The 13,948-nt window shown below is 47.4% G+C and overlaps 1 protein-coding gene across 1 annotated transcript in view; it reads left to right on the forward strand.

Annotated features, from left to right (window-relative positions):
• The window catches only part of LOC119384790 (transformation/transcription domain-associated protein-like), a 946,434-nt gene that overhangs the window by 793,124 nt on the left and 139,362 nt on the right, over positions 1 to 13,948 (forward strand).

The following is a 13,948-nucleotide window of genomic DNA, read 5'->3' on the forward strand; positions in this document are numbered from 1 at the left end:
ATTTTTTTTCAAAAAACAGCCCTAAAAAGTTTCCCCCGTCTTATATACCGGTCACTGACAGAAAACTTCGCAAGTCTGACCACTATGGGCAACTGAAGTAAACCGCCTCCATCGCCGTCACAATCATTGGCGTTGCTTTGTTTACTACCAGCCTTGTGCCGAGGGCGATCCCGTTTTGTGCTTTTGCTGTTGTCTTGTGAACCTATTTGGGCTCTGAGGTGCTCTTTTTCTTGTTCTCGACCGGTGGCCGATTACAGTTCACCATAGCTTTCAAGAAAGCACCATTCGAGTTCACGAAGGCACGAAGAAATCTGGTCTGAAGTGTGTGAAAGGTGTGTTGGGATGGTAGCGCACGTGAACGCGAGCAGGAGCTGTGAGTCACAAACAATAACTGAAAACGAACAGGTGTTCTTGCTGCTCCAATCTCACTGGATACTGTTTCTTTGTTGCTTCCTGCGATGCCGGCAGCTCTGGTTACAGCGGCACGGCACATGGCTATGACACATGGCTGTAATCACCGGGCAGATCGAGTGCACCACAGAAGCATTCACTGCTGGCGGACGCTGAAGGATCGCTTCACGACACGCAGCGATCAGGAGAAAACTTTGTTTCAGTGCCAGACCGCAGCGTATCAGAGCTGGAGACGAAGGTTGCACAGTTTAACTGAGAGCCACGCTCGCGTCGTCATTGCTGTCGGGGACCTCAAAGTGCATCCAAATTAGTGCTGTCAAGACGGTTGTGACGTTTTACGAGGATAATGCTTGAGCCCATCTTTTGGCTTTCTGCCACGTGAAACTTACGTGTAAACACACGTGTAAATAAGTGACATTTTCACTGTGCACTGTTTAAAATTGCGTTTGTTTCACGATAAGGCCCCTTCTTATACTTTGGTCGTTCCATGTACTTTTTTTTTCTATTTTCAGTACTTAGAAGTGGGGGGTTCGGCCTATATTCCAGTCCGACCTATACTCCGGTTTTTACGGTACGTGTGCACACATGTGCAATTAGCAGACAAAAAGAGTTGTGTCCCGCGATAGCTAGGGGCCCCTTCCCAAATTTGGTACGACTTTCCGCATGACAGTAATGTGCTGCAATGAAGGCAACTTCAATACTGTTCCACACACTGTGAAGGTGGTTGGACAGGGAAGCTGTTAACGCCATCCAGAACCCATTGCGACGTCGCTTAAGAGATGCGGCTCGAAGACACTTTTTCTTTAATATTCATCCTAGAGCAATGAAACTTAAGGTATTTGTAGATATTGTTATGCTGATTTCAAATATATAATTAGTTTTCTTGTAAGTTGCATACTTTTTGTTCTGCACCATGACAAATGTGTAAAACATAGTCCTTGTAGCCTCGATCCTTAAACTTCTATATATTTTGATAATTGATGGCTCATATTGCTCCAATTGAACTGTAGAGTGCCGAAAACTATCCAGAAAGTGCATATAAAATATTTACTAGACATGAAAAATTCAAACATGAAAAGTCCATATTACCCAGACCCCAGTAAATGTTTACTTGCAAATTTTCTAATATGCATAACATAATATTGAGATTTCGAGGAGATAACTGCACTCCTCACACATTAGAGAAAATGTGGGCAAAATTTCATGCAGATCTGAGCACCAGAAGTACCAAAAAAAGAGGGGCACGTTGAAAAAGTTGCTAAAAAGTGTGTTTTGAGAAAAACGAAGTTTAAAGTTAAGCTTGGATGTTTATTTATGAAAGAGGTAACGAAATCCGATCAAAATTGCACACAAAAGAGGTAAATTGTTCTTTTAGTCGCCACTGCCACTAAAATGAGCCAGCGCCATAGGTGTCTCCTTCACAGCTCTTTCGAGCAGAGTAGCTATTGTGCGAGCTCCCGCTGCCTTAGGTTTTGCTTGCGATCGGTCCGTCACTCGCCGCCCCTATGCTGGCCTCCTCGCTCAAAGCAACTCGAGGCAACGTATACAGTCGAGCCCGACTATATCGAACCCGTTTATATCAAATTATCCCGTATATCGAACAATTTCTAAACACGGTAAATTTACATTGAGAATACATAGCAAAAGTTACTGTTACATCGAACGAAAATAGCAACGACAACCGATATATCAAACTCCATGTGCCTCAAAAGTGCCCCAGCAAGTTGGCTTTCCCTCGCGGTGGCGGGGAAAACTGCCGGCACCACCCTAGAAAAAGTGGTTTAGACCCAGTTGTGCACGGGCGAACACCCCCCTGCAAGAAATGATCCTGGCCGCTCGTAGCGCTTACAGCCAATCAGAGGCCGTCGTGCTTTCTCCGAGGCGCGGAGGCGGTAGAAGTGAGCGCCATTTTTTCTTTCTTTATGCTTGTGTGCCTGCTGCTGCCTGTTTTCAAGTCCTCATTCAGCGTGGTCCGTGCTGGTGGTGTTGCCTGTTGGTGCTCTGTGAACTTTATTGGCGCGCTGTCGTCATGGCTTGTGCAAAGAGGCAGAATTTGCCGTTCGCCGCGAAACTCGAAATCATAAATCGGGTCGAGCGCGGTGAAAAGAAGTCCGACGTCGCCGCCGCGTACAAAATTCCAAGGAGCACCTTGAGTACTATCCTGAAGAACAAGGCAGACATCAGGGCCAAGTCGGACAAAAGGCCAGGTGCCCGTGGCGCCCGACGTGTGCGCACTGCTGTGTACGAAGATGTTGAAGCGGCCGTTTACAAATGGTTTGTGGACGTTCGGTCGTGAAACATCCCGGTGCCCGGCCCTATGATCGAGCTATTGCCGTCAGCTATTACCGTAAATTGACGATGGCCCATTGCCTACATCCTCCGAAGTGATTAGTGCACTTGCGTTGGTCCGGCGCTATTGCGTAAATGTGGAAGGTGGAGGCGTGTGTGCTGTCGCAGGCAGCGAAGTTGACACAGAAGAAAATCCAGGACTATTTTGTTCCAAAGTAGGGCACGCAAGTAAGCCACCATATTAATAAAGTACTTTTCTTAATGTTATGTGCCTTTGTGTCAAAATCCTATAGCGGGCCTATATCGAATTATGCCATATATCGAACTAATAAACGTTTTTTGGCGAGTTCGATATACCCTGGTTCGACTGTACGTCATCGAAAGAATACTTTTGGGGCATTGCTGTTCTCGCATTGCAGTTCCAGAAACGACGCCTTTGCGTTTGTAAGCTGGTTCCCGGACGCGTATTCCCGAACGGTGACATGGTGAACACACTGCACCGATCACGAAGATGTTCAATTCTGTTATGTCAGCGATCAAGGAAGACTCATTCTACCGTGATCTTTCTTCGTCGTCGAAGAGTCCGATCTTCTCTTTGAGAGGCACTGACATACTCGAACGCCGCAGCAAACTCGTCGGAAGCGTCGCCGTCGCTAGGCCTCGCGGCAGGAGACGCACTTGCCGTTCGACGAGTGTTTGGCTTCGATTTGCGTCAGCATCCTCGAAATTTGTTCACTGAGCGATACTTCACTGGCCGGTGACTGCGCTTGCTACGATTCTCTTCGTCCATGAAGAAAATAAATACGCGAGAAAAACGTTCAGCTGCACAGCTCGATGAAACACGGACCCTGCAAGCAGGCTTCACAACACGCAAGGCGTGCAGTGGCCAATGGCGGTCCCCGATCCGTACCACGTGATTTGAAAGCCAGTCGCAGCGCTTGAAAAGCTCGGCAAAAGCATGCTTTTCTTATTATTTCTTGCGCTTCTGTAACGCGGGAAACCGTGTTTATTTGAAGATCTCCTCATGCGATCCCCAATGGTGAGCGGGCGCGCGTTATCGGCCGCGAGGCGCTAGAAGACGTCACACTTTCGGTCGAGAATAACAGTCACCTTGTGCTCTTTAGACGCAGTTCTAACGCATTTCCAGTTGAGTCTCGACTTTGATTTTTATTTTCAGAACAGTAGAGATACTAATCTTAACAAAACAGGTGAAAACAAAAAATCGATAATTTTTGAAAAAACTCGTGTTTTTCAAGCCGCATCTCACCATAAATGGTCTTCCGCATTAGAATCGTACAAGAGTGATATCGGCGTCTGACCTTCGCCGGGAGCGATGGCCAAGAAGTGCGTCTGATATTGCAGACCGGCCATGCATGTTTCATCGGACACAACCGTCTGACTCGACGCGTTCATAGCCATGATGCGTTGCTTTGGGTCATCCAAGTCATCGAGGTCCATCAGCCTCTCGACCTTGTCTTCGTCTGTTTCCCCTTCATCCGGGAGATGTTCGTGAGTCTGTGGGTTGAAACGAATGTGTTTTGAACTTGTAGAGTGGACTCTGGAGAAGATATTAAATTTAGAATCTGCACCTTTGAAACTGTTGATAGTATTGTACCTTCGTCGCTTACACTGAGCCATGGCCAGACTGGAGAGGCACATGCGTGTTTCTTCTTATGGCCTTCGCTATCACTCAGGACACAATGGGAGCGTTTCTCCATGGCCCAGCGGCAGGGTCACAGCGACATCACAGGGGTGCAGCAGGAAGTGAAAATGGCTGAACGCTGCAACACTGCCATTAAGGCTTGAATATGTGCGCTGTTTGACCGGCATCCGTGCGACGAACCTTCGTCCAGCGGCAAACGCACGGTGCACAGCGAAGACCCTGCGAGGAGAGCGTGCACTCGTGTTTACTCCATCATGTTGTTTCGATGCTTGTTTTGTGGTTTTCTTTATTGAAAGCAATACTGAGCTGTATGCTGTAGGCCACGTGGCTTTTGCCCACACGTTTTTCTGCCCACGAAGGTGAAAACGTTGTGGGTTAGAGGTATACAGCTTCTCTGTAAGAAAAACATGAAGCCAGCATCATCCGTAATCAGAAAGTGATGGCACACAAGGATGTATTAGGGCCTCCATGATTCACACGCACCATCCCTGAGGTTACGACATGCAGTTCATGGACAATGTTGACAACCAGCCAAACCAACGGCATGGCACATGCCCGCGTTTGACTTCCACAGCTGCGCGGGCCGCACCTGTTTGTATCTGTGGGGCAAGATACGTTCGTATGAAACGTAGCGGGTGACACTTGGTCTGTAACAACTGAACTCTAGCTCATCATAGGCTAATGAGCCTTGGCCAGGACCACAGAAAAATTTGTATCACCCGAAAATTTGTATGAGCCGTGATTGTATCATCGAGACTTTATTATATTTGGCTAAACCCGGTTAGCTCGGATGACCCTCAGAGTGTGCTGAGTGCATGAAGCACTACAAATGTGCAATGCAAAAGAGCATAAACAGCGATTGTGTATAACCGAACTGAGAAGGCGCAATCAACATCACCACAGCCATCAGTGCGAGCCATACGGCATGGAGGAACACCGTATGGTAACATGTCTATTTACATTTACCACCACATGTGACACCGCATTTAGTCGTAGGCCTTAAGAAAAGTGTGGTCACCACTTTCTCGTGTTTGCAATAGACTAGTTTCTAGGGGTGTGCGAATATTCGAACTTTCGAATATTTTTCTAATAGTGTTTGCTATTCGATTCGAATCGCACTGGAATTTTACTATTCGAACCTCCGGAAAATAAATATAATGATTTATAATAACAGAAAAGTAATATAAGAACGATAAATTGGCGTGCAGCGTGCTTGGTCTTGCGTTTTGGGGCACCAACGTGCGAAACTGCTAGCCTGGTGAAAGCTGGTGAAAACTGGTGAAACTGGTGAAAGCCACCAGTGCTCTCAGCAGTCCCTGTGCGACGAGCTTGGCCGGGGCTCCACTGCCAAAGCATCAAGTGCCCATCCACGATTCCGAGGAGCCAGCGGGCGATGCGATTCATTGCTTACGACAAAGCACATTGCAGCTTCTTCGCTTTCATGAAAAAGCCGCAGCTAGGGCGAGTTAGGCCTAGCCACGACTTTGAGCAGTAAGCTCGGTCGCAGTGGGAGCAGCCACGGTGCCCGATGTTTGAAAGCACGTCATGCTCGATCACGAGTACAAAGAGTCGTCCAGCGATGGTCTTCGTCACGAGGTCCGAAGTGTCGACAAGCAGAACCTCTAACCGCGGGCCCCAGAGTCTGTCCGAGACGCGCGTCTGCGATGTTCGCGATGTGTGCGGCGCACTATCATAATTGACGTTCCGCTTGCAGCTGCCAAACTAAAACGTAATTACATTTTAAGTGATCGTCGACCTGTGAGCACAGAACGAGCGAACGCGCCGCTAAGTAGCGCAATTGTCGACAATCGTGACCTTGCGACGCGCAAGCAGCAGACGACGCTTTCCCGGAGCGAGCACTGGACCAATGGCGAGGCGTGCTGGACCAACATCGCGGACGCAGCCAGTGGGAGACCTCCAAACGCACTTTAAATGCAGTCTAACCCGCTTATAGCGAACTCCTGAAGAAACGGTAATTATTTCAATATATCGTATAACTCGATATAAAGCTTTTAAAGAATCTGCCTTATTTTCGACGCAAATTTGGGTGCAAAAGTTGGCTTCAGGGCAGTGCTTAACGATAATGAGGGAAGGCGGATTCACGGCAATACGCGGGGCTTTTTTTAAGGTTTTATTTTTCCACGATTCGCAGTTGTGGCTGCGGGTTATATGCAGGGGCGGGCTATATGGGAGAAAATACGGTATCGATGTAAACAGCATCACAGCATGGTCTTGCGCAGCTGTGCATACTCGTCGGGCATCGGGGGTCTCTAGTGTGCCTCGAACCTAATGTTGCTCTTGTTTATCGATATCATACTCACCGTTCTTCTTCGGATACTGTACGCAGCGGCGACGTCAGACTTCTCTTCTTAACGTTCGACTGTATTGATTATCGCCAGCTTTGCATCACATTACCAAAATGTCCATCGCATTAACAAAACAATCAGAGAAGCAAACGGCGACCCCGCACAACGGGCCGGCAGCGCAATGACGAGGATATGGGAGAAAACGCGACGGCAAGCGGTACTTTCTACTCGCTGTGCGTGGCGCCCTACAAATCATACTGCCCTTTCTCCCCCAGATGCGTGTGCGAAAGTCCCCTTCCTTGAGGAAAAGCCAACTCCTTCGGGTGTTTCGCACTGCCTTATGTTCGATATATCAGGTGCTCCGGCTATTTTTGTTCGATGTAACCGTAAGTTTTCCTGTGCACCGACGTCGAAACATTGTCGTGTTAGAAAACAGTTCGATATAAAGGATTATTGCAATTTACCTGAGTTCGATATAGTCGGGTTTGACTGTATTTGCTTTTTGTATGTTTGGTTCTGAATGGAGGACCTAGCTGAGGTGGGAAATTTGAAGACGGTGGAATGCTCTTTCCGACGAGCCCAAAATGGCAGCGCCCAGTTGCGCCATTGCGGAGATATATCGTTTTTAGAATGTAATTTAGAATATGCTTAGGAATCCTCTGCAACTTTTTTTTCTGTAATTTCGCTTCGAAGTACTAGAAAAATATTCGAGAAATAATTGCAAAATTCTATTCGATTCACACTCAAACTTTATTATTCGAATTCGCTTCACACTCAAAATTTTGCTATTCGCACAGCTCTACTAGTTTCGTTGTTACTCGACACACGTGAACTGTGTGGGCGCTATTAATGAACGTGGGTGCAGCCATTACATGGAGGAAAAGACACAACTTTTTTTTTCCCTAAATGTTTTCAGCAACACTTGCCTTTTTTGAGCTCTTGTACTCGCTTGCACTGGGAGAAGCAAGAAAAAAAAAACAGACCTTGCTATCTTTTTCACTTCGAGGCAGACGTTAACACATTCATGTGCGACACTGAAGAAAAGGTTCTTTCTTCACGAAGCGCCAAATCCATTTGTTGGTAGCTTTAACGTCCCAACCGTAATGCCTTTGTCTCATGTAATGCTGAGCGCTTTTACAAGCAGCATCTGTGTCGAAATTGCATGGCTGTTGCTCCGTATCTCTGTTGCATACTGCAGAAGCGAGTCTTCTATCTCCGGGAATATGATGTGCTTGCTTCGGGAAGCGCACCTCTGTGCATTTGTGTTTCTCAGCAAAGCTTTTTGGGAGCACCATCACCACACATTTTTCATTGACCTCAATGTTCCAACCAGCCGATCAGAAGTTTAGAAAAAAGAGGTTCGGAATTCTCACACCGCACAACAAATAATCAGTTAACCATCTCAAAAATCAAGGAGGCGGCTACTACAAAGGTAATCTTTGAATTAGAGCTGTGCGAATAGCAAAATTTTGGGTGCGAAGCAAATTTGAATAATAAAGTTTGGGTGCGAATCGAATTGAATAATTTGATAATATTTTTCGAATACTTCGAAGCTTAGGCGTGTGCACGAACGGGACAGCCCCCCCCCCCCCTCCATTCACCTAGGAGGGGGCCGCAAAGCCTGCCCCATACGTTTACCTATGGTTAGGGCCTCTAACTTTATGCAGTGGAAAATTTGGAATTCTGCAATTCCAGATAGAGAAATCTGCAAAATTCCACGGCAACCTTAAACATGCAAATTTTTGCGGCAATATTGAACAGACGCAAAGGAGCACGTAACATTTATTCATTGCACACGTTCAGGCTCAAAACATGCCTGCAATAATTAAAATTGCAGGAAACTGTTGTGGGAGAGCATCAGGTGATACTTGGTGCTCTCTTCACTGAGAGAGTGACGCTTATGGGACACAATGTCACCATAACGGCTAAACGATCTCTATGCATCAACAGAGTTGATTGGTATTGCCAGGTACTTCAGGGCAATTGACGAAAGGGTTGGGGTGAGTTGCTGCATCCCTGCCCAGAAAGCCAGGACATCGAAGTCAGCTCCTGGGTTTTCTTGTTTGGAAAGAAATGGAGCCAAGTCTCTGTCACTGGTCTTTAGTTCTTGGGCACTCTTCAGGTACACCTCCCATTCGGCAGCTAGAACTAGCGATTCGCCTGCAAGCTGAGGCACACCTGTCAACTCGGACCTTTTCTTGGAAAGGCACCCAACTTGCAGAGGGTCCAAGCACCTAACATCTTTGAAGAACTTCCAGGTGTCGGACTTCTCCAAGTATATTAGTGCTTTGTTAGCCGCTTTGGTCATTGCAGCCGTCATCTTGTTACCAATGTGATGGGCCTCATCATGTGCGACATCTTCTCTCTTCAAATGTGCTGCAAAATCTTCCTTTGCAGCTGCTTCAAGGTAACCTCAAAGTGTAAACAAAGCATTGTACGCTTTGTGGCAGGCTACGCGCTGACCCTCTGCTGCTTTCAGCAAGCTTGAAACTTTTTTTCCAAATACTGCAATGCATCGCATGCTGTACTTAAGCTCAGTTGAGTGTTCACTAAGAAGTTTCAGAAGGGAATCAACGCACGCTGCTTCTCCATACTTCTGGTGGACTTGCTTAAGCAAGGTAGGATAGTGCTCAAAGTAGGCAGAATGCTGTTCAACAGCCTCAATCCATGAATTCCACCTGCTTTGGACAGGTGCTGGGGGTGCCTTGGCACATTGAACTCCACACTCTTCCAGATGTGATTTGTAGAAAGCTCTCTTTCTACTCGAGAGACGGAAGGCCTTCTTCATACAGGCGACAAACTTGTCCACTAAGGGAAAAGATGCCTGCAGTGTACTGCCAACAATGTTCACTGTATGGGCTACACAAGTAATGTGAACAGCACCCTCGCAAAGTGGCTTTATGCACTCCTTAAAGGACTTCACCATATAGCTAGCGTTATCGCTAACAAAGCCCGATACATCCTCAAATTCAACTCCGTACCTCGTCAGTGTTCTTGTCACAATGCGGCCTATCACGGACGAGTTCACTTCATCCACGAATTTCACTTCCACGAGTACAGGTTGCAGCGAAGTACTCGCACTTCTGGCCGACTGAACGAACAGCACGTTTGATCGGTCATCGGTCGTTTCATCTGTAATCACTGAAACTGTGGTGCCTTGAAACATAGCTTTCAAATTTGCCTCGTGCTTCTCGAACAATTCTGGAAGTCGTCGGCGGAGCGCATCAGATCCAGGCACCGACCCGCCGTTTCGAACGTGTGTCTGCAGAAACGTTCTCAGTTTCGGGTTGTCCACCTTCTCAAGGGGAATATTCGCAGATATCAGTGCATCCAAGAATTTGAGAACAACGTCGTTCCTCGCTTCACCAGCCGTGATTGCGGATTCCAGCGTTTGCAGTCGACTTTGCTTTTTCGGCGTTCCTGAACCCCCAGCTCCGTCTTCTGATTGTTCTTCGCCACTTTTTCGCTTAGAGGAGTCCCTTGTTCCGGCATTCTTACGATGACGGTTGCTCCCGATGTGCTCGTCAATAGTTGACTTGCGGCGGTGGTCAACTGCTCTCGCGCAAGTCCGGCAAAAAAGCACACCTCCATCTTCGTAAAAGTCAGCGTGCTTGTATTCTCGAGCGCGTTCCTTGGCTGTCTTTTTGCTTAAATGAGATCCTGAAGGTGCCATCTCGATTCGCGCATCGATCTCGAACCAAAGCAAACGGGAACACGTGCACGTGGAGTCGCAAACAGCAAGTGCATTGGATGGATAGGTGGCTACGACCCTGCGGCTACGTACGGCTACCATTAAGCCTTGTGATTGGTGGCGGCTACTGGCGGCTTCAATTTCTCTCGCTAGTTAAAGACGATAGAGCAAATGAACCATTTTTCCATGACTTAATAAAATACACTAGCGCATTGATTTGCTCATATCTAACGCGAACTTTTTTTCTTTTTCGTAAAGAGAGTACAAAAATATTACCTCCGCGTTGCCATCGAGTACGTAACGAGCGTGGTTGCGAGTACGCGAGTACGTCACACAGCCCGATAAACTGAGAAAGTCGATCGGAACGCCGTTTCTCAGCAGAAAAAGCAACCACATATTAGCGATAATCTGCAGCAATTCTTGAGAAGCGCGGCGTCATTTTCAGTCGAGCAGCGGCGCTATGCTCAGCTCGGCCAAGTGAAGGACGAAATTCGAGTCGAGGCTTGTTTGAGAATCCCGTCACCTTCTACTTTATTTGTCGTTTTAACGGCGTGTAGCGACACCTTTCAGAAGCTTTGGAGAAACAGTGTTCCTCGGTAGTTCACAGAAGCGTGGCCTGTAACGTTTTTTTGTTGCTTTTTTGCATTTCCGCGAAAAAAAAACGTAAATTCAGTTATTTTTCGCGGAATCTACATTTTTTTTCACTTTTCCGCGAAAAAACGTCAATTCCGTGATTTTTCGCGGAATCGCGGAAAGCTAGGGGCCTTACCTATGGTCACGCAGGCTTTTGACGATAATGGCAGCCGAAGGCCCCTGATGTTGCATTTAAAAAAATGTTTACTTCCAATCTTTACTTCAGAAAAGACAGTGACCAAAGGCAGGCCATTGTGAGAAGCACATCATCGCTTCATTTTCATTTTTATTTTATTTTTATCCGCTTTGAAGCATGGTGTCTTTTGGACCTGTAGCGCCATGGACCGACATCGACGGGATTGCACGGTGAAGGAAGAAGAGGTCAGGCATGACCTCGAGCGACGTGGCAGCAAGGCTGGTGTGAGGGGCGCAGAAAAATAAAGAAAAAGTTAGTTGTTTTGAGGCTCCGGCGCTAGAAGGACTTGTCAAGTCATTTTTTTCTGTTTGCTCCACATTGGTGACCCGGACGTTTGGATCAAGTAGCAACTTGTGCCTGATCATAACATGCAACACGAAACAAAAAGACGTGGAGCCATGTCAACCACCAGCAACGAACACCAGCAAGCCTCGACCAACCCGGCAGACGCCGAGACCTCTTCAACCGCTGCGGTTATCTCGAACACCATCCGACTGCCAGAGTTCTGGGAACGGAACCCCTCGGTGTGGTTCATCCAAGCAGAGGCCCGTTTTAAACTCTAGCGAATTACATCCCAGACTCGCAAGTACCTCCTTGCGGTCACGCACTTCCAGCGGCCGTCATCGACGAGATTTCCGACCTTCGCCATTGGTTTGCGCACAGCCTACCAGCGTCGCCTTATGACGTAATCAAGGCCGCTATACTGGACCGCATGGCTATGTTGGAACGCACACACCTGCAACAGCTATTCTCAATCGAACAACTTGGCAGTCAACGGCCAAGCCAGCTACCGTGTCGATTGCTTAATCTGCTCGGTCCACGCGTTTCCACCACAGACAGCACCTCTGTCCGTGAGCTATTCCTTCAGCGCTTGCCCACCTAAGTCCACATGGTGCTGGCAACTGCTTCAACCCAGAATTTGTCAGAGCTTGCTACATTGGCTGACACGGTTATGGAAGTTGCCAATCCACTTCCAGTGGTTGCAGCTGCAATTTCGGCTTCAGCATCGCACGCCGTCACCCCTTCACAGACAAAGCGGTCCGAGCCAGCGTCAACATCATTTCCCGTCGCTGAGTTATGCGGTAGACTGGAGAAGCTTCTGGTTGCCACTACTCGTGGGAGTGTTTCTCCTCCTTCACGTCGACGTCGCCGTTCCCCATCTTATCGACGTTGCCCATCTATCAAGAGCCAACGCAACGGTGAAGCACAGCAGTCTGCTGGTATCACCGTCGTTTTGGCGCCCATGCATGTTGCTGCCTCCTCCCTTGCACCTGGTCGAAAAACCGTCCGGTTGACCGCTAACGGCGACGAGCGGTCATGGGCCCACCCCATGTCGCCTCTTCTATGTCAACGACAAGGTCACTGGGCAATGCTTCCTTATTGACACAGGAGCACAGGTCAGCATTCTACCTGCTATGAATGGATCGCACCACTACTCCCATCACATCACATCACTTTATTCCCTTAAAGACCCCTCAAGGGGGTATTACATAAGGGGTGGGTTTACAGTACAGCCAGGTGAAATTCATTCCGAAAGAAAATTGGTTACATTGTCCAAGAAGGTCGATGGAATAGTAATGGCTGCAATGTTGTGGGAAAGGCCATTCCAGTCTGATGCTGCTCGGAGGAAAAATGAAGAGGAAAATGTGGCAGTGCGAGCACGTGGGTGTGACACTTGTAGTTCGTGTCCGCCGCGATGAGGTATGCGGGTAAGGTGAACGATGTAAGGTGGATGGCCGAGATCACTGTAAAAGAATTTGTGGAATAAAGACAGCGTGGCAATGCGACGGCGAAGACAGAGATTAGATAAGCTGGATTCTGCTTTCAATGATGATACGCTAGCTCGGTAATGATAGGAGGAATGGATGAATCTAGCAGCACGGTTTTGGACGGCTTCTAGGGCAGAGGCGAGGTAGGACTGGTGAGGGCTCCAGATAGCGGATGCGTACTCTAGTTTTGGTCGGATGAGCGATTTGTAGGCTATTAGTTTTACGTGCATGGGTGCATGATGAAGGTTGCGTTTCAGGGAACCTAGTGTTTTATTGGCAGATGCAACGATGTTAGTAATATGAGTGTGCCACGACAGGTCATTGCATAAGGTCACCCCCAAATATTTAAACGAGTTAACGGCCTCGACGCCAACACCAGAAATTGAGTACGGGAAAGAAAGGGGATTAGAACGTCGAGAGAAGGTCACAGATTTGCATTTTCCAGGATTGAGAGTCATTAGCCATTGGTGGCACCAGTCTATTACGAGGTTAAGGTCATTCTGTAAAGCTTGTTGGTTGAGAGGGTTTTTTTATAGTTCTATAAATCACACAGTGGTCGGCAAACATTCTGATGTTAGCAGATACTGTTGAAGGCAAATCATTAATATAAATTAAGAATAAAAGGGGCCCAAGGACGGATCCTTGTGGCACACCTGATGTTACTGGGAGCAGAATAGAAGTTTTGTTATTAATAAGAACGGTTTGAGAGCCGTTTGTTAGGAATTCTTTAATCCATTCGAGGATATTGGGATCTATGTTTAAATGGCTAAGCTTTAGTATTAATATCCCATGTGCTATTTTATTGAATGCCTTGGCAAAATCTAAAAAAACTGCGTCGGTCTGTATGTTGAGGTCGAGGTTAACGTGCAAGTCGTGAAGGAAGATGGCTAGTTGTGTTTCACATGATAGACCTCTACGAAAACTATGCTGTGAGAAGTTAAAGAACTGGATCGAGTCTAGATAATTCATGATGTGGGAGTAGATGACATG

This window comes from Rhipicephalus sanguineus, chromosome 3 (genome assembly GCF_013339695.2).
Source record: "Rhipicephalus sanguineus isolate Rsan-2018 chromosome 3, BIME_Rsan_1.4, whole genome shotgun sequence".
NCBI lineage: Eukaryota > Metazoa > Arthropoda > Arachnida > Ixodida > Ixodidae > Rhipicephalus > Rhipicephalus sanguineus.